This window comes from Rattus norvegicus, chromosome 1, assembly GCF_021556685.1.
Source record: "Rattus norvegicus strain SHRSP/BbbUtx chromosome 1, alternate assembly SHRSP_T2T, whole genome shotgun sequence".
NCBI lineage: Eukaryota > Metazoa > Chordata > Mammalia > Rodentia > Muridae > Rattus > Rattus norvegicus.
The window spans coordinates 45376985-45396973 of record NC_141534.1 but is presented as its reverse complement, the minus strand read 5'-3'; the positions used below and the strand labels follow the sequence as shown (position 1 = coordinate 45396973).

The 19989-nt window shown below is 40.3% G+C and overlaps 2 protein-coding genes and 1 pseudogene across 4 annotated transcripts in view; 1 reads left to right on the top strand and 2 right to left on the bottom strand.

Annotated features, from left to right (window-relative positions):
* Oprm1 (opioid receptor, mu 1) overlaps positions 1 to 19989 on the bottom strand; it is a 253689-nt gene that overhangs the window by 31487 nt on the left and 202213 nt on the right.
* The window catches only part of Ipcef1 (interaction protein for cytohesin exchange factors 1), a 202924-nt gene that overhangs the window by 69686 nt on the left and 113249 nt on the right, over positions 1 to 19989 (top strand).
* Positions 9871 to 19548, bottom strand: Yes1-ps1 (YES proto-oncogene 1, Src family tyrosine kinase; annotated as a pseudogene).

The window sequence follows — 19989 nt, the reverse complement described above, 5'->3', positions numbered from 1 at the left end:
ACGATGAATGATGCTTTCTACTGTCCAGCTGCAGACCTGTCAGGAATGCAATGTCCTTCAAGTCATAGACTTAAAAAATAGAAAAGAAAAGGCACATGATGTCATTGGTTTGGCTTGCTACCTGTTGTTGAGTCTTGAGGAGTTCTCTAAGGAAGATGACTGTTATCAGCATAACCGAGAAAAGTGTACTCTTGAGATCAGCAATGAGGCTTCAAAACTGCTGTGGAGAGATCCAGCCAGGGATTTTAATCAGCCGCAGAGTGTGAGAGCAGCTCCGTTTGATGGAGCCCATTACCACACCTGCCTAAACCTCCTAAGTGTGCACTCATTCCATTTGGAAGAGTAGTTTTGTATAACAAACCTATTTCTAGATAATTGCTCCCATCCTAGGCAATTGCTCCCACCTACTGAGCATTCGCTATGCCTGAGTGCTTGCCGTAAGCTCTTATTTAGTTTTCACAAAGCCTTTGTAAGTTGGTTATTATTATTTCTGTTTAACTTGTGAGGTAACCCCCCAATCAGAGGAATTAGTGATGTTTACAAGTTTGTATATTTAACAGGTGATGGAGTTGAGATTCAGACATTAATATGTTTGCCTCTAATACACATGTTTTAGTGTACTGGGTATATAGTTTTGGCACATATGAAATAATCTGGAAGCCTCGTGGAGACCCAGGTACCCAAAATTGTCATATAAGCTTCTATCATACACATAAAAGATATGGGTTCTAGAATACTGTGAATCTCCGAAATTGTGTATAATAAATACCACAAAGATTTGATGAGTTCCATCATTAAAAAATTTACCTTCAGGACTTAAGAATTTTATATTTTTTCTTTTTTCCTAAGATTCAAGTTATGATCTTTTTCTGTCTGGACTTTTATCCTAAAATATGATATGTTTAGGCTTGGCCAACTATTGTTAATTCTCACATCTGTGCTACAGCAATTAAATAAAATTTAATTGAATTTTTTGTGGAGTAATTATTTATAGAAATTGATTTTATATGGAGTGAGTTATTGTTCCAATTATTGTTCATGAATAATTTAACAATATGAATACATTACACCTTGTACAATAGCTATGACTACAGTGGAGCGATATTGTGGTTGAGTGCATGATCTTTAACATAGATGCAGCCTTTTCTTTATAACTGTGGAATATAACCTTGAATGAATATTGTTCATTGCTAGAACGAAAGAGTACAAAGCTAATCATAATCTTAGTGTTGGTCTTTATTTTTTTTTTTTTTTTTTTGGTTCTTTTTTTTTTCGGAGCTGGGGACCGAACCCAGGGCCTTGCGCTTCCTAGGTAAGCGCTCTAGCACTGAGCTAAATCCCCAGCCCCAGTGTTGGTCTTTATATCTGTGAAAATTTAAAAATAGTTTTCACATATATAAAATGCCTTGGACTTTTAAAAGGATTTTATTAGCAAATATTGCTTATATAATAATTCCATCATGACATTGACATAGCGACTGCATTCACCCCTATTTCCCTCTCCTATCTTTTTACCCTTCAGACTGAACTCTTCTACTTCGCTGGCTCTGCTTCTACTTCTTGGGTTTTTCGTTTTATATCGTCGAATCAGTGAGTTTACTCAGGGGTACTTACAGGCACACAGATGAGAGATATCTACAGGAATATGTGTAACTCGCCTGCATCTGTACCACTCAAGAAATTGTCTATTCATTTCCCGGAAACCATGGACTGCCATAGCTCCTCATAGAGCTCCTCTCTCTAGCTATTGGTGAGTAGCTATAAAATCTTCAAGAGGAGCTTGGCCTTGTGAGCTCCTCCACTCTCTCTATGCAGGAATGTTGATGGGCTCAGTCTTGTGCCTGTCTGGGAATCATGGCTGCCGAGCTCAGCCCTGTCATGTCTGGGAGGTGACTCTACAACACCTTACCCTTCACTGAGGACTTAACCACCACCTCCTCCTTCTCCTCCTCCTTCTCCTCCTCCTTCTCCTCCTCCTCCTCCTCCTTCTCCTCCTCCTCCTTCTCCTCCTCCTCCTCCTCCTCCTCCTCCTCCTCCTCCTCCTCCTTCTCCTCCTCCTCCTCCTTCTCCTCCTCCTCCTTCTCCTCCTCCTCCTCCTTCTCCTCCTCCTCCTCCTCCTTCTCCTCCTCCTTCTCCTCCTCCTTCTCCTCCTCCTCCTCCTTCTCCTCCTCCTTCTCCTCCTCCTTCTCCTCCTCCTTCTCCTCCTTCTTTTGCATTCAACAAAAAATTTTACTCTAGTTATTCACAAAACAACATCACAATATTTTATTAAAATATTAAGTCTTAGGCTACCATTACTTATTTAAGAAAGTGTTTGTGCCAGAAGGCTGCTTTTGCCAACTTTCTTTTTGGTAAGGGTGCTAAAGTTCTGTATAAAGACAATACAGATAAAAGCTGTTGGAAAAAAACATCTTCAAATGTACAAAACTGTTTCTTTTCCTTAATAATTAAAAATATATAACAATCTAAACTGAAAGCACATTAAGTTACTGTTGCATACTTACTATACAATTTCTATTCTGAGGAACTAACTGCTCCATTAAAATCTAAAGAATGCATCATTTTTTTCTGCCTTATTTTCTGATCAGCATTAGTACATAAACACAATTTTATTACCCTTTAAAGAATGCTTAGATAAACTCTAATACCATAGTTCACATGAAGCCCTTTGAAACATTCATGTCCCAGACTGTAGACAGCAGGGCAATAAGGACCCAGTCTTTTTAGGAGATCCTCTTGGCAGAGGATTCAGTACTGAATAGGTTAAGTAAAAGAAAAGCAAATACAACTTTTAGTAGCAGAACTTTTGCCAACTTACAAAGAGTTCACTTGTCCCATTTAAAAAGGTTTAAATTGAACATATTTACCATGACCCACATTTTTACATTTACTGATGGGAGTTTAAAATTATATTCTGAAAATAAAGGGAACTTGATATAATGCCTTAAAATGTAACTATAAAACACAGCATTTTAAAACATAAACATTAGACCTTTATTTCATTTAGCAGACTCCATTTTTCTCTTGCTATACCCTTAAACTGTTAATGTTACACAGTTCAAATTAATATTTCATAATTTCTGAGTTAGAAAAACTCTCATTTTAAATGTTTTACTTTAAATGGGCAAAATTTTCCCCTTTAAATTACAGCTGCTCAGAAAAAGTATTCTTCCTCAACTTAATTATATCATAAAAAGAAAATACAATAACCATCAAGTATATTGAAAATGTAAGTCAAGTTTCAAACAGGGATTTGAAACGTGTTGTTCTAAAAGGTTCTATATAAAAGCCGGGCCACTGAAATTAGGGTAAAGCCTTATCTTCTCTATTTTGAAGAAGTAAAACTTATTTAGTATATATGATAAGAAAATTAGTTTTGTTATCATACTTTATAACTTTCAAAGTCTAAGGAAACAGCTAATGAGCTCTGAGCGCCAGTCATGTTGTCTCTCCATAACACCAACATCAAACGCTCAACCCAGCCCAGTACCTGCAGAGCTTTCACATTACTTCTCTCATATTTCTTTAAATACATTTTCTTCTCTCCTATTCTATACTCAATATAAGCAAAGGGCATCCACGTCCCTGATCTGCTGATGTTCTCTACTTGTGGAGCCCATAACCATAAAAACATAGTAGCAACATTTCAAAGGACTGCATTAAGTTTTTTAAAACTGATTGCTTAAATGTTAGGTTTTTATTTTTATGCTATGCAAATAATGAGACTTTTCCTTTGGACTGGATAGTATAATTTCAATTGTATATAACCTTAAAAAAACAATACATCTTTGTAAAAGATTAATCTGGTTACCTTCATTATTCAAAGGTGAACAGTTCAAGACATGACTGATGTGAAACATTTGCTTTTGTTTTTTGTTTTTTGTTTTTGTTTTGCTTTCCAATTCTATGGACAAAGTTGGAACATTCTGTATTGTCCCGCGCTGTCTCACCAGCAAGAAAACACGCGGGGACATACAAATCCTTGCTGCAGCCAAAACTTTTATTAAATCTTAAGGAGAGCCCCGCGCGCTGGCATGGCGCGGCTTATATACACCCTAGCACGGCGCATCCACACCTGATTGGTCGCTTACCCAAGATCTCATTAGGCATGCCCCGGAGTGGGCAAAGACCTGGCACGAAGGCACTCTTGCACATGCGCACACAGTTAACTTCCTGAAAGGAAGTCGGCTGGCGTGGCGGAGGCCAGCGCCATCTTGTCTAGCTCGGCCTTCCACGTGGGGCGCAGTGGAAGCCAGCGCCATCTAGTGGTGGCGAATGTTATTGCGGCCCTCTACATCTCCCCCTTATTATTTTATTTTATAACAAATCATGATCACCCTATCGCGTGCAATGAGGAAACCTCAGCGATGTGGAAGGGCTGATCAAAGGGTCATTGAGTCTCTCTCATCCCAGTGCAATGGATCCACAGATCCATGGGGTGCAAGAGCAGAGAACTCAGATACCGACTAATTCCTGAGCATAGATAACCAAATTCCAGGGGAGGCCCCTTATTCAATGGCCACAAGTGCTTGAGTGATAACGGTCTTGTCACGTTTCTGTTGAGATCTGAGTTTGCAAACCAACCATAGCATGAACACTAATCCACAGCATAGGGCTGCACCAAACAGAGCCACTCCCGATAAGTAGTGGGCACCTCATTTGGTCCTCCTCAGCTGTTACCACCAAGGGCCAAAGTCAAGCCACTCCTATAATAAAATTTAGAATTCCCAATTGTTAGTAACTACTCCAGAAAGTTCACCCACTGTGCTTGTCTAACAATAGATTGGGGGAGGGTAACTCCAGACACTGTAGACACAATGGCTATAGCAGTAAATGGCTGCTACAATAGCAGTGAAAGTAACAACGTCTTTCCCAGGACAGTTCAGGATCAGTCATTCTTCTCTGGAACAACCAGCAGGCAATGGAAACATGTTTGAGATCTGTATAACCAGGACAGAGTTCCCCAGACCACAGCAGCTTTACGCAGGTGGCATTCCTGTGAAGCTACAGTCTGTAAAATGACAACACCAGTTAAGGCAGCAAGAGTCACCAGGGAAATGAGGGGGGCAGCAACGGCTGGAGTCCAGTCTTCTCCAGCAAGCAGCAGTGCACAGAGGGTCTGAGCGTAGGCCACAGTGGGACGGGACACACTGACTGAAGCAACACCAGAATTTCTGTGATGACAAAAAATGAGGGGGGATCTTCCATCTTCCTCTTAAGGGCACAGGAATGACTTCAGGGACCCGAACCAGGAGAGCTGAATCTTCATGCTCCCAGGATCAGCAAGTCTCACCAGCCACTCAGGCAGCTGGCACACTCTTGTAGCATCCTGTAGAAAAAACACAAACATGCCCTCTTCCCCATATAAAATACCTGGATAGGATCATGTCAATATGTGGATCTTTCTATTTCACCTAGGCAAAAGTATGCCTAGTTGTAGGGTGCCATAAACTTTGGCATCCAAATTTTAAAACTGAAATAAAAGGAGCATTATTTAGCATACAGGGATAACCCCCCTTTTTATTTATTAAGATACAGTAAAGATATTATTTATTAAGGTAAGTCCTCGAGGATTAAATTGAGGACACTGAGCACTTGTATTTATAAATTGACTTGTATACCAAATTATTGTCTCCAGCGTTATTGTTTTGGATATAAAGAATGAGATTTTTTGACTAATTGTTCCTATGTAAGGCCTACAATCTGTCTGGTATCATTGTCCTCTCTTGTTAAGGAGCCCAGGCAATCCAGTTTGAGTTCTTAAATGGCCTATAAAGGAACAGTATTTAGTGTTCTTAACCACTAAGCCATCTCTCCAGCACCTCACAAACTTTATTTACCTAAACATAAGCATTAATTAGAAATGTCAAATCCTGTAAATATTGTCCAATTTCAGTCTTACTAGAAATCCCTGAGCTGGCAAGGCGAGGCTGAGAATTTAAAGTAAGCAAATGGAGTCTTCTTCTTTTCATATTAACTCCATTACCATTTTCAAAGAGCTGGGTCTATGGTTTTGTTTAGTTGTCTGAGCCAGAGCACTGAAAGGACAGTGAGTTGTCAGACAATTCACACTGAAATCACTCATTGATTTTAAGTAGAAAACCTGTCTCTAATAAAGCATTAAGTAATTGAAATCAATTGTAAACCACAAGCCACACATTGGCTATCAGTATGTGAATTGAAAGCTTGATTTTTTAACATTTTAAAAACAGTGGCTTTAGCACGTAATTTAATAATCTGTGTTGAAGCAATAGAAACTCAAGAGAATAAACAAGTGATCTAATCATACATGTAGCCTTTTCATTAGATGAACCACCTATAAATATAGTAAGCGCATTTCCTATGGGTTGTATGCACAAATATACAGGAAGTACAAAAGCATGTAAAGAGTAAAATTATCAATTTTGTCTGAAAAATTTGTATATGTAATAGGCCAAATATCAGTATTTTGTAATAACCAATTAACTGTTGTTTGGAATAAGATATGTTTTACCAGGTTTCTTTTTAAAATACTTCCCTGACTCTAGCACAATTTTGTATTAACACAACTGAAGCTTTACCTCTAATGTGGATAACAAAGGCCTAAGTCCTCTGGTAAGGTGAGGTACTTAGCCAATTAACATATCCTTAGAAGCTTAAAATTAGTTTCAAATATTCTTTTCTGGAGTAGTGCAACAGCTAATCCCCAAATATTAAAGCTCATTTTGAGAGCAAAAGTTTGTAGTAAAAATTTCCATATACACTAAAAGATTCAAAGTTCTAACTCCTTACATTGAAGAAGCAACAAAATGACATAATATAAGGCTATTAGCCATTCTTAATAATATCACTTTATGGGCTCTCTAAAATTATAAGCAAGCTCATGAAATGAAAACTCAAAATCAATCCTCTAAATCTATCTTGAAATGGCAGTTGGAGTAAACAGACTGGCTGTAATGTTCTCACAAGTTCCAGAACCTCATCAATCCTTTGTAAATCCTATAACAGTCTCTGCCTGTTTGATTTTTTCTTAATTAAAAATAAGTTTGAGTTAGTCAATGTAACATGGGCAATTCTTAATCACAATCTTTAAGTTCTCTTTGTAACACTAGAGCACAACCACAAGGTCACCTGAGTTCTGAGTACATGACTAGGTAGCTGTTCTTGGGGCAGTGGAATTAGCATCAAAATACAGATAGCTTCAGGGCAAACCACAACTTTGGAAAGCAAAACTCGACCTCCAACAATCTAGTAAAAAGTTTGACTGCCAATTCCTACATATGAACACATGATGGTGTAGTCTCCAGTACCTCAACAAAGAGACATTGTCCTAAATTCTTTTAGAAGCCTGGTTTCTAGGATAAGAATTCCATAAAAATATTATCTCAATTTAGACCTGTTTCCCTAGGTTGGCTCTTGCCGCATGTTGTATAGAATGACTCTATCCAAATTACTAGTTTTATGTCAACTTTCTGTTATCAATATTATACCTTTTTAACCATATCCAGTAACTTAAAAGACAACAATCTATGACCAAGGCAAGTAGAGCATATTTATACATTTAAAACCAATCAGAAACAAATTGAAGTGGCTACACATATCTTTAATATTTAGACCAAACACCATTTTTACCTTTTTAGCTATGATTTTAAGAGAAGCACCTTGTCACCTGTTGAGTCAAATCATAAGTCAGGGATTTCTCTAAGAGAAACAGCTGTCAGCTCTTGTACCAAAGAAGCTGAGAAGCTGCTGGCGCCTTTAAGATCAGCTCGTGCAGACCCTTAGCCTCTGGGCAGCTTCTCCAGCTAACCTAGACTCCTGGCTGTAGGTACAGGGCTCTAAAGGCCTGATTGAAACTGTTTTTTATTCATTTGTCCCTTTTTGAAACGTGTTAAAACCAAATCAAGATGTGAACGACCGGCAGATAAAGTTTTTACCATTTTTTCTTTTGAACATGGAACATAAAACATTTAAACAATGAGAATCAAGAACCACAGACATAAACTGACAGACATGGGGACATCTTGGTGCACCAAGGACAGACAATAGACAAAGAGGGAAAAAACCAGATGGTGTCAGCAGAGAGGTAGGATTTTCTCTTTCACGGTGACTATCCACTCGAGTGGAGTCGATATGGACGATGGATTGTCTCAATTCCTGGACTAGTCCATCAACGTGTTGAAACCCAATTCCTGTAAGATACTGAGATATATTACGGGATATCTGAGCAGCACAACTGACATTCACAAATGGTATGGAAGTGAAACACAGTCCTGAATATTTTTACTCACAACCCAATTACATTAACTCCATCAAGCTGTGCTTGGGCATTGAGATGTCCTTTTGTTTGATTCTCCTGAATAAATTTTCAGGCGGTCTGCCTCTATCAAGTCTGATCAGTATGACTCTGTGAAACTTCCAGGGCCTAATCACACCTTTTACAAGCACAAAGACAAAATTTTTCTCCCAAAATACTGTGTTCCTTTTATCTCCTCCCTTTTTCTCTCCCGGGGCATTTTTTCCCCAATCTTTCGCCTCCGCATTGGAGGGGACTGTCTTCTTGTTACCTTTCCTTGAGCTCTTTAATTTTTTTTACTCAACCCTGTTTCTGACACGCCGCCTTGTCCCCCCTCCTCCCACGCTCTTTGCTTTGCTATTACAGCTGGGCGGCTCCCATGCGACCTCTGACGCTGCCTGACGGTAACTAGAAACTCAAAGGCCAATAGAGAAAGCCCGAGGGCTGTCAAAACGATAATAAAGGCTTCTGCCTCATCTAGCAAAGGAGTGAGGTGGAACAGATCAAGGCTAAACATTGTCTCTCAGAGTCTCACCCGTGTCCCGCAGCTTCTGGACCCTTTCCGTGAATGGAGGCTCCCCTCGGCGCCGGCGATGGTGAGGCGTTTGTCCCAGGTTCTTGGCACCAAATGTCCTGCGCTGTCTCGCCAGAAAGAAAACACGCGGGGACATACGAATCCTTGCTGCAGTCAAAACTTTTATTAAATCTTAAGGAGAGCCCCGTGCGTCGGCATGGCACAGCTTATATACACCCTAGTGCGGTGCATCCACACCTGATTGGTCGCTTACCCATGATCTCATTAGGCATGCCCCGAGTGGGCAAAGACCTGGCACGAAGGCATTCTTGCATATGCGCACACAGTTAACTTCCTGAAAGGAAGTCGGCTGGCGTGGCGGAGGCCAGCGCTATCTTGTCTAGCTCGGCCTTCCACGTGGGGCGCAGTGGAAGCCAGCACCATCTAGTGGTGGCGAATGTTATTGTGGCCCTCTACACTGTATTACGCTTCTAAATTCCATGGCTGTGGTCTAACATCTAATTAATTTTTTGATGCCATCTATAATCCATTTCTTTGCATTTGGAAGACTTGGTCTACTTTCACGCAAAAGGAGGCCTCTGATAAGACTGCACGCTGACTATTAAACAGAAAAAACAAAACAGGAAAACTTGAGAAAAAAATCCTAGAAAAATTAAAAAATGGAATTATTTGGTTCCATGAAGTTCTTTGATTTTAGATTTTACTATGGTCTAATGGCCAAGTTTTGTTCATCATAATAAATAGTTTTCTCTTAGCAAGTCTGAGTTTGGGGAAGAAAAGGCAGTGACTAGTAAACAGTAGTCCTGTTGCTCTTTCTTACCATGCCATTGCCCACAGTCACAATATCTGCTCTACTATTTCTGGACCCTGAAGTAAATTGTAAAATGCATTATTGGTACTTTAGAGTTTAACACTTGGAGAAAAAAAAAGTGGTTTTGTGTAACCATATCTGGAATTCCAGTTTACCATAAGAAACGTGCAGAGTGAAGAGTATCTTCTCATTCCTGTGCAGGAAGAACTCACACAAGGTCTTTACGTTTGGCCTATCTGTGCACCCAGGCTACTTGGATTCTAAATTTTCTCCTGGTTGGTTCTGGGGCTCTGTAGCAGTGAAGTAGTCTTCCAAGAAGGACTGAATATATTCAAATGTTGGTCTCTCATCAGGATCCTTCTTCCAGCAAAGGGGGGATTCTGGACAGCCCTGAGGGCAAGGCATTCTGTACCTTGGCTCTACTTGTCCCAGCACTTTACAGTAGTCTTCCTTTTGTTACCAACTCTGTCTGTAGAATTCCAAATGACCACACATCTGACTTTAGTGTGAACCGACCATACAGCACAGCCTTGGGAGCTGTCCACTTGATTGGAAATTTCTCACCTTTTCCAGCTGTGTATTCATTGTCTTCAATGAGTCTTGCTAAGTCAAAACTTGATATTTTGCATAGAAGATTTTCTCCTACAAGAATATTAGCAGCTTGGAGATCTCAGTGGATATAGTTCATCCTTTCAATATATGCCATGCCCTCAGCAATCTGAGCAGCCATATCAACCAGCCGTGGAAGCTTCAAATACTTTCCATCTCCTTCTTTAAGGAAATCTAACAAACTTCTTTTCTGACAGAAACTCAGTGAAAATATAAATTGGCTCTTCAGAAACAACTGCATAGAGTGGAACAAGTTTATCGTGCCTTAATTTTTCCGTTATCTGAGCTCCTTGAAGGAGTGCTTCTGACATCATTGTACCTGGCTTTAGTGTTTTGATTGCTACTTTTGTGGTTCCACTCCATGTTCCCATCCACACTTTGCCAAAGTATCTTTGACCTAGTTTAACCTCTAGTCCCAAAGATTCTCGAGGGATTTCCCAAGTATCTTTTTTTTTCTTTTCTTTGTTTTCGGAGCTGGGGACCGAACCCAGGGCCTTGTGCTTGCTAGGCAAGCGCTCTACCACTGAGCTAAATCCCCAACCCTCACCCCCCAAGTATCTTTTGCGAGACCTTGAGTCTGGGGTTTCACAGTTAGACAGACAGTTGTTAACTGTGGTATAATCCATCAGCATGTTTTGTGTAATGCTTCCCCAGCTTCTGTAGGGTATCAGCCTGAGCTCTGGTCCTCATGTAGTATCTACCACTGTCAAGTTTTCTGATTTTGTAATGCTTCACATTGTCACCCCTTACCTCACCCCAATCGTGAATTGGGAGGGAATAAGCACCTTTAGTAGTTTCACTTTCTCTTACTAAGAATTTACCTCCTGATTCCCAGGATTCAGAAGTAATCTTTCAGCGTCTTTTCTCCCCATTTTGCCAAAAATACCATTCTTCTGCCTGAATGGAATCTGCAGGCGCTACATAATTGCCAGGGATATAACCATTCTTTCCGGTAGCAGTTGATCTTGCTTCCCACCAGTCTCCTGTATTGTTAATTGTTTGAAATCTTTCACCCTTCTTAAAGGAAAGGTCTTCGGTAGTTCTAGCTTCATAATCGTATAAGGCCACAAATATAGTGACACCACCTGTTAAACCTGTAGGATATGAACTTGGCACCACTGAGAATGAGGAAGATGCTCCTCCAGGAGTCACCCCAGAGGACCCTCCAAAGGTGTCATGGAAAGACTGTTAAAATGGAAGAGGTCATGGCAACTGTAGCATGTTCCACTCCATAATAACTGGTACTTGTGGTTTCCAGTGTATATTTAATGGCTGGACTTTTGTTTTCTTTACAAAAAATCAAATCTGGATCTGGCTGCACTCGCACAGTTCGCTGTGGGGTAAAGGCGGCCAAGGAGGACGACTGCCGGGCCCTCTCCCTTCTCTACATCCTGCTCTCCGGGCGGGCGAGCACTTACATTCTTCCTTTTTTTTTTTTTCTCTCCCTTGCTCTTTTTTTTTTTTAAATTGGGTATTTCTTATTTAGATTTCAAATGTTATTCCCTTTCCTGGCTTCCTGTCCATAAGTCCCCTAACCACCCCACCCATCCACCTCCCCTTTACAACCCCCCCTCCCAAAATCCCCTACATTGGGGTGTCCAACCTTGGCAGGACTAAGGGCTTCTCCTTCCATTGGTGCCCAGCAAGGCCATCCTTTGCTACATATGCAAAGGATGCCATGGGTCTGTCCATGTATAGTCTTTGGGTGGTGGTTTAGCCCCTGGAAGTTCTGGTTGGTTGGCATTGTTGCTCTTATAGGGTTGCAAGTTCCTTCAGCTCTTTCAGTCCTTTCTCTAATTCCTCCAACAGGGGTCCCGTTCTCAGTTCAGTGGTTTGCTGCTAGCGTTTGCCTCTGTATTTGACATGTTCTGGCTGTGTCTTTGAGGAGAGATTTATATCCGGTTCCTATCAGCATGCACTTCTTAGCTTCATCTATCTTATCTAGTTTTGGTGGCTATATATATTTTGGGCCATATGTGGGGCAGGCACTGAATGGCCGTTCCTTCAGTCTCTGATCTAAACTTTGCCTCCCTATTCCCTCCTATGGATATTTTTTCCCCTTTTAAGAAGAAGTGGAAACATCTGCATTTTGGTCATCCTTCTTCTTGAGCTTCCTGTGGTCTGTGGGTTGCATCTTGGGTAATTCGAGCTTGTGGGCTAATATCTACTTATCAATGAGTGCATACCAAGTGTGTTTTTCTCTGATTGGATTACCTCACTTACGATGATATTTTCTAGTTCATTCCATTTGCTTACGAATTTCATGAAGTCATTGTTTTTGATAGCAGAGTAGTACTCCATTGTGTAGATGTACCACATTTTCTGTATCCATTCCTCTGTTGAAGGACATCTGGGTTCTTTCCAGCTTCTGGCTATTATAAATAAGGCTGCTATGAACATAGTGGAGCATGTGTCTTTGTTGTATGTTGGAGCATCTTTTGGGTATATGCCCAGGAGAGGTATAGCTGGGTCCTCAGGTAGTGGAATGTCCAATTGTCTGAGGAACCTCCAGACTGATTTCCAGAGTGGTTGTACCAGCTTACAATCCCACCAACAATGGAGGAGTGTTGCTCTTTCTCCACATCCTCGCCAGCATCTGCTGTCACCTGAGATTTTTCTTAGCCACTCTGACTGGTGTGAGGTGGAATCTCAGGGTTCATTTGATTTGCATTTCCCTGATGACTAAGGATGTTGAACATTTCTTTAGGTGCTTCTCAATCATTAGATATTCCTCAGCTGAAAATTCTTTGTTTAGCTCTGTACCCCATTTTTAATAGGGTTATTTGGCTCTCTGGAGTCTAACTTCTTGAGTTCTTTGTATATTTTGGATATTAGTCCTCTATCAAATGTAGGATTGGTAAAGATCTTTTCCCAATCTGTTGGTTGCCATTTTGTCTTAACAACATTGTCCTTTGCCTTACAGAAGCTTTGCACTTTTATGAGATCCCATTTGTCGATTCTTTATCTTAGAGCATAAGCCATTGGTGTTTTGTTCAGGAAATTTTCTCCAGTGCCAATGTGTTTGAGATTCTTCCCCACTTTTTCTTCTATTAGTTTGAGTGTATCTGGTTTGATGTGGAGGTCCTTGATCCACTTGGACTTAAGCTTTGTACAGGGTGATAAGAATGGATCGATCTGCATTCTTCTACATGCTGACCTCCAGTTGAACCAGCACCATTTGCTGAAAATGCTATCTTTTTTCCATTGGATGGTTTTGGCTCTCCTGTCAAAGATCAAGTGACCATAGGTGTTTGGGTTCATTTCTGGGTCTTCAATTCTATTCCACTGGTCTATCTGTCTGTCTCTGTACCAATACCATGCAGTTTTTATCACTATTGCTCTGTAATACTGCTTGAGGCCAGGGATGGTGATTCCCCCAACACTTTTATTCTTTAAGCCTCCTCTTAGATGTTATCCTAAGAATTGCTTTTGAGACTTTGCCAGCCACCTGCCACATACCATGATGACCTGTCACATTTATGATTAATGCTTGGCAGACTGCTCGAGTAGGCTTTGCTTCGATTTTGTTGAAAGAAAATCATTAAAAATATTTGAAAAGGTTTATTCCTTTTAAATTTGTTTGGGGGTATGGGTACATGAGTTCAAGTGCATGCAGAGGCCAGAAAAGAATGTCAGTTCCCTTGGAACTAGAGGTACAGAGGATCATGATGTGACTAGTGGGTGTTGGAACTAAACTCCTCTGAAAGAATAGTATGTGATTTTAATCCCCGAGAGACATTTCTCTGCTTTTTAAACAAACAAACAAACAAACAAACAAACAAACAAACAAACCCACAAAATTGTTTTATGGCATTCTCATTAGGATCTTAATCATCTTTAAAATATCTGATAATGCAAAAATTATTTACCAAGACATACCAAATAAATAATGTTCCTTCCTCTAGTTCTTGTATTTGTACATACCTTGCTTAAAGTAATATTTTCAGTTGGATGGCGAAAGAACAAGTAAATAATCATTTTAAATATAATTTTGCTATCATTATTTTTTCAAAAGCCATTGTGTGAACAATTATATTTTCATTGAAACCTTGATCTATGCATTCACCTTTACCAGCACATGCCCATGTGTCCTCTAGTGTGGTTTGTTCTCACTGTAGATTAGGAAACGCTCTGGCTGACTCAAATCTTTCCAAATGTTGTTTGACTGTTTTTCATGGAGGAGAAACAGGAATTGGGTTTAGACTTCTTCCATTCCTCTCTAATGTGTCTGAATGCTTGCCTACATTTAAGTTCTTACACCACATGTGTGCCTGGTGTTCATGGAGGCCAGAGGAAGGCATTGAATCTCCTAGAACTGGAGTTGCAGACAGTTTTGAGGCATCATGCTGACTGTGGGAATGGAACCCGAGTTCTCTGCGAGCAGGGTACTCCTAATTGCTGAGCCACCTCTCCTGCCCCCTACAGTTTAGGTTTTGCCTGTGTAAAGAAACTAAGCTCTAGAATTAACTCAATGCTCACAGATGAATACCATAGTACAGGAATATTCATTCCCAGCTGGCCCTGATGCCCACTGTTATTTCTACCATTTGCTCTTCCACTGAAGAGAGAGTGGCAGTAGTATTGTTTCATGGCCATGACCTACAGATTGAAAGGAAAATTTGTAATGGATCATTCATGATGGTGGTGTTCCACAAAACAAAACAAACAATCAAACAAATCAAAAAGAGAACCCATAGGTTTCTATACAGAAATTCAAAATTAAGCAGTACTATTGTTGGTGTATTCAACTCATTAGTTCAACAAATATTTACTGAATCATTTAGGACACAAAGATTGGGAATGTATCAGTAAACATATGAATGAGACTTTGTAGTAAATGGTAATTAATAAATCTCAGCGCAGGGTTCCTTCCCACCTTAGACCATTTACATTCCTGGATGGAAGACACACACAGCCTTTATATTTTCCTATGCCATAAGCAGCCCAATAGCTAGGAAACTGCCTACCGTCCATGCTGCTAGAATCCACTTTCCTACCGATAACTCCAAGTTACTATTTACTAATTTCTATGTTCCATCTTGCCTGCTCTTGACCCAATTGAGCAGCCGGCTCTGGGCCACGTTCTCTTGGCCTTTTTACATGGTGACTCCATTTCTTCCTCCTGTATGTTCTTCTTCCTTGTGGCTCTTTCTCCTGTAGTTTCTTATTCTTCCATGGCGGCTTCTCTGTCTCTCCCCTTCTTTCTCCTCCTGGTCCCAAGCTTGGGAAACATATCTCTCTTCTCCCCAACTACTGGCTGCTGGCATCTTTAGTCACCAATCAGAATTAATTTGGGGACCGGGTCCCAAAGGCTACATGCTGACTCCAAATCTTGGAGGTCACCACTTAGCTCTAGAATACAAGCAGCATTAGGCCAACCCACTCAACACAGGTAGGTATTGTGATGGGGTGCCATATAATAATGAAACAACTGCAGAATTAATTATTCATTACAAAGAAGAGAGCTTCATGAATCAAAGCACAGATTCTTGGATAGCATCAAAGGGACCGACCTTTTGCAAGAACTTGACTAAAAGCATCATTTGGTGAGAGGAGTCAAAGTATAGATGGTATAAAGCATCTTGGGGAAAGGCTAAGCATGTATAGAAATCATGTGATTAGGACAAATATGTTTAAGGAAGTTTATTTTAGAAAAGCCAAGCAATGCAACTCCGTAAGAACAACAATACCAACCAACCATAGCTCCGAGGGACTAAATCACTACCCAAACACTATACATGGACTGACCCATGGCTCCAGCTGCATATGTAGCAAGTGATGGCCTTGTTGGGCACCAAAGCAAGGTACTTGGTCCTACCTAGGCTGTACCGCCCAGTGTAGGGGAATGGCAGGGGCAGGAAGGGAGTGGTTTGGGAGGGGGAATACCCTTATAGAAGAAGGGGATTGGAATGGGATAGAATTCTTATGGCTGGGAAACTGGGAAAGGGAATAACATTTGAAATGTAAATAAAAAAATATCCAATAAAAAAAGAATTTAGTATATTAAAAAAAAAAAAGAAAGAAAAGCCAAGCAATTCAGGAGATGAAGAGAGGTGTGGTAAACATCCAAGAATGGAGAAGAGATGAATCCAGAGCAAAGAGTGTTCAGCTCCCTTGTAAGATAGCTCAAACTTTTGGGTTCAAGATCACTGTGGAGACTTAAGAGATTATTGGTCATTTCTTAAATCCTCAGGCCAGGTCCTGTGATAGAATGGTCTTGCAGTAGCAAAGAGGAAGAGCCTTGTAGGGTGGGGGTGAAGCTCAGGTAGAAGCATGTCTTTAGAGATAGGTGAGTTAGAGGGAGTTATGGCATACGGAAGCTCTTCATTTTCCAAGGCAGTTCTAATGCTGTGTCTTCCATTAAAGTCAGTATTAGAGAAAGCAGGGGGAGGGGATATTTCATCGTTCTCCCAACTTTTCTAGGCTGTTGTTGTTGTTGTTGTTGTTGTTGTTGTTGTTTCTAGTAGTCTGACTGAAGAATAGATTCAGAATTCTAATGGGAATAGTCTTCTGATGGTGCGACCTATCAGTTCAGGGAAGCCTTTGAACAGTGCGCCCTAGACTTTGTTCTTCACCAGCATAGGCATCTAGGCACAAAGAATTTGATTTGTATTTGCTGATCTCTTTATCAACTGAGGTACAGGAGTATCCACAGAATGATGGCCTAACACTGTGACCATCATAAACAATGCCCTGTGGGGAACACGGGGTCGCTGGGATAGAACAAGTATTAGAACCTAGTGATGCAAGTTTGTACTCCCAGCTACTCAGGAGGCTAAGGCAGGAGGACCAAGGAATACAGAGTGAATTTTAGGACCACCTAGTAACTGAGCGAAATCCTGTGTGTGAGGGGAGGGAGGGAGGGAAGAAAGAGATGGGGTGGGGGACAGGGAAACTTTGAATGAATAGGAAATCCAGACTCAAATTCAAACACAAACTTTCTAATCAATTGCCTAAATTTTCCCATCTAAGAAGGGGTTAATAATGCTATTTTTAAAATAAGAAGCTCTGATAATTATATGTCACAGCACAGCAAACTTACCAGAGAGTTTGGTTATATACCACATACTGAAGAAACACAAGAAAGTAGGCTGCTGTATTGTAGTAAAGAAGAGGCCAATTAGCTTTCAGGATGAGTAAGGACAGTTTTCAAAGGGCCGTGCCATATATTATTAAACAGTTTGCACAGCCGACTGTTACCAATCCTCCCTTAAGCAATGGATATGTCTATAACACATGATTTGTGAGACTTTATGATGAGTTAGGTCATGCCTTCAGCTGTATGAAGACCTGTCATCATTTTGCTCTTGTCTAACCCCAAGAAAGGAATATGGATTAGGTTAACTCCATCTCACAGATGGGGGTCTTTACTTCTATTTTAGCCCAATCCAAAATATCTGCTCTTAATGTCTACATTATTTTTTTCTCTTTACCTAGAAGTGCTATCTTTAGCTTGTGATGCATTTTCTCAATCAATGGATGCTAAAAACACATTAGTCGATAAAATATTCATTGGAATCTTTATCAACATTATTATTTTATATACAAAAACTTATTATAGGAAATAAATAGGAAGACAATAAAAATAAATGATTGGCTATTCCAGTTCCTAAGGATAATCACTGTAGGCATTTTGTTTTTGTTTTCTTTTCCTGAAAATATATTCAGACTTATTTTCTCTTGCTACATTGATATATATCTTTAAAGACTTGTGTTTAATTCCTTTTGTGGGGTGATGGGTGGCCATGTGTGTAGGTGCCTGCAGGGGTCAGTGAGGACTTTGGATTCCCTGGAATAGAGGTACAGACGGCTGTGAGTGTGCTCTGCATGGAGGCTGGAGAGTGAACGCAAGAGCCGCACATGTTCTTAACTACAGAGTCATCGCTTCATCCTTTAAAGTTATTTTCTTGCATTAAATAATGGAATCATCCAATAATTCTTTTGTAAAGATACAATGTGACTATGTAGCCCAAATTAGCCCATAGCTCATGATCTTCCTACCTTATCCTCTAGAGTGTTAGAACCATAGGCATGCCAGTAAAACTGGTTATTACTCTGTACATATTTCAACCCAGAGGGTGGTGGGGGCAAACATTTTTAATCCCAGCACTCAGGAGGCAGAGCAGGTGGATCTCTGAGTTTGAGGCCAGGCCTTGTCTATAGGGTGAGTTGCAGGACAGCCAGAGTTATACAAAGAAACCCTGTCTTGAAAAATCAAAACCAAAACCAAATGAAATCAAGCCAACCAGACGATAACCCAAATGTATTCCAACCCATGTTTTAATTAGCAATATGTTGCAAACTGTTTTCCTGCTAGGTGTGGTGGTGCTAAGATACTTTATGTCACACAGAAAAGTCTCAGTGAGTCTCAGTTGTTACACAATTACCATTATCGATGGTATGGTCTCAAACAGCTGTCTAGCACATCTGTAATGGCTGTCTTCCTCCAGGCTTCCTCTAAAGTCAGCTTTCACCACTTAAATGGAATCAAATTGTTTTATTTTATGCTTCTTTTACTGCTAATATTTAAGGGTAGGTCATTTGAATTTCCCTTCATTCCTTCTTCTGTAACTTTGTTATTTTCTTATTGGTGTGTACTAAATGCATAGACAATTTCTCTAGTTGGTGACTTTTGTAAGTACATTGAAAGTTACATGCTTAAAGTGTCAGTCTTTGTGTTTCCTTTACACTTTATAAATAAATGTCTCATTCCCCTCTATGAAAGTATGGAATTTTTGATATTAAAAAGTAGCATCATACCGTATCAAGTATAAAGCTGAAGGGCCCTAAGACATGTGGATATCTGTGCTTAAGTGTGGCTTTACTCATGATAACTAAGAAATGAAACCAGGTCAGATATCTCCCAACAGATAAATGGATAAAGAAAGCACAGAAAATATACACAATGGAATTTTATTCAACCCTAAGAAAATAAAACTATGACAGTTATAGAAAAAAATAAGAGTAACTAGTCCTGGGAGAAAAAAATGCTTGCCACAAAAATATGATGTCCCCAGTTCAATCCTCAGAACCGACATGGATGTCCCAGGTGTGGTAGCATGTGCTTATAATCCCAGTGCTGGAGAGGTAGAGACGGAAGGATCCCTGGGTCCAGGGAGAGCATCTTCAAAGCCAAGCATAATAGCATATTTACATAAATATACCCAAAGGAACCCCACTACCTTGTTTGTTAACAACAAATTACAGTTTTAAAGATACAAATTGCAAAAATGGGGTGGCAGTCTTCAAGTTTGGGGAACCTTTGAGATAAGAGATCAGGTCGATGGAGTGAGGGGTATGGATCTGAGCAGGTGTCATGGGGTAAGTTAGGAAATGTCCCACTTCCAGGAATTTCAGTGGCTTTGGGACGTCAGCAAACTTCTGTGTCTTGCGAGGCCAGGTTTCCCCCTTCTGTTTTCATTTGCTTTAGTCGAAGCCACAGAGTGCTTTGTTTCTTCAGGTGCCCCGCTACAACACAGGCACGTGCGAAAGGACTTCTCTTCGTACCACAGCTGGGACTTTCTGAGGGGTTGGCTACATCTATGACATTTGATGATAGCAATGGTTCAATTATTCCATGTTGCCCACATGTCCACACTGTTCTTCACAATCAACAACAACAACAACAACAACAACAACAACAACAACAACAACAACAACAAAATCCAACCCCCAAATGCAACAAAGTATCTGAGCCGTATGTGTCAAGTTCATTGCCAGAAACATACTGGTAATGTTCAGCCAAAAATGGCTTATTTT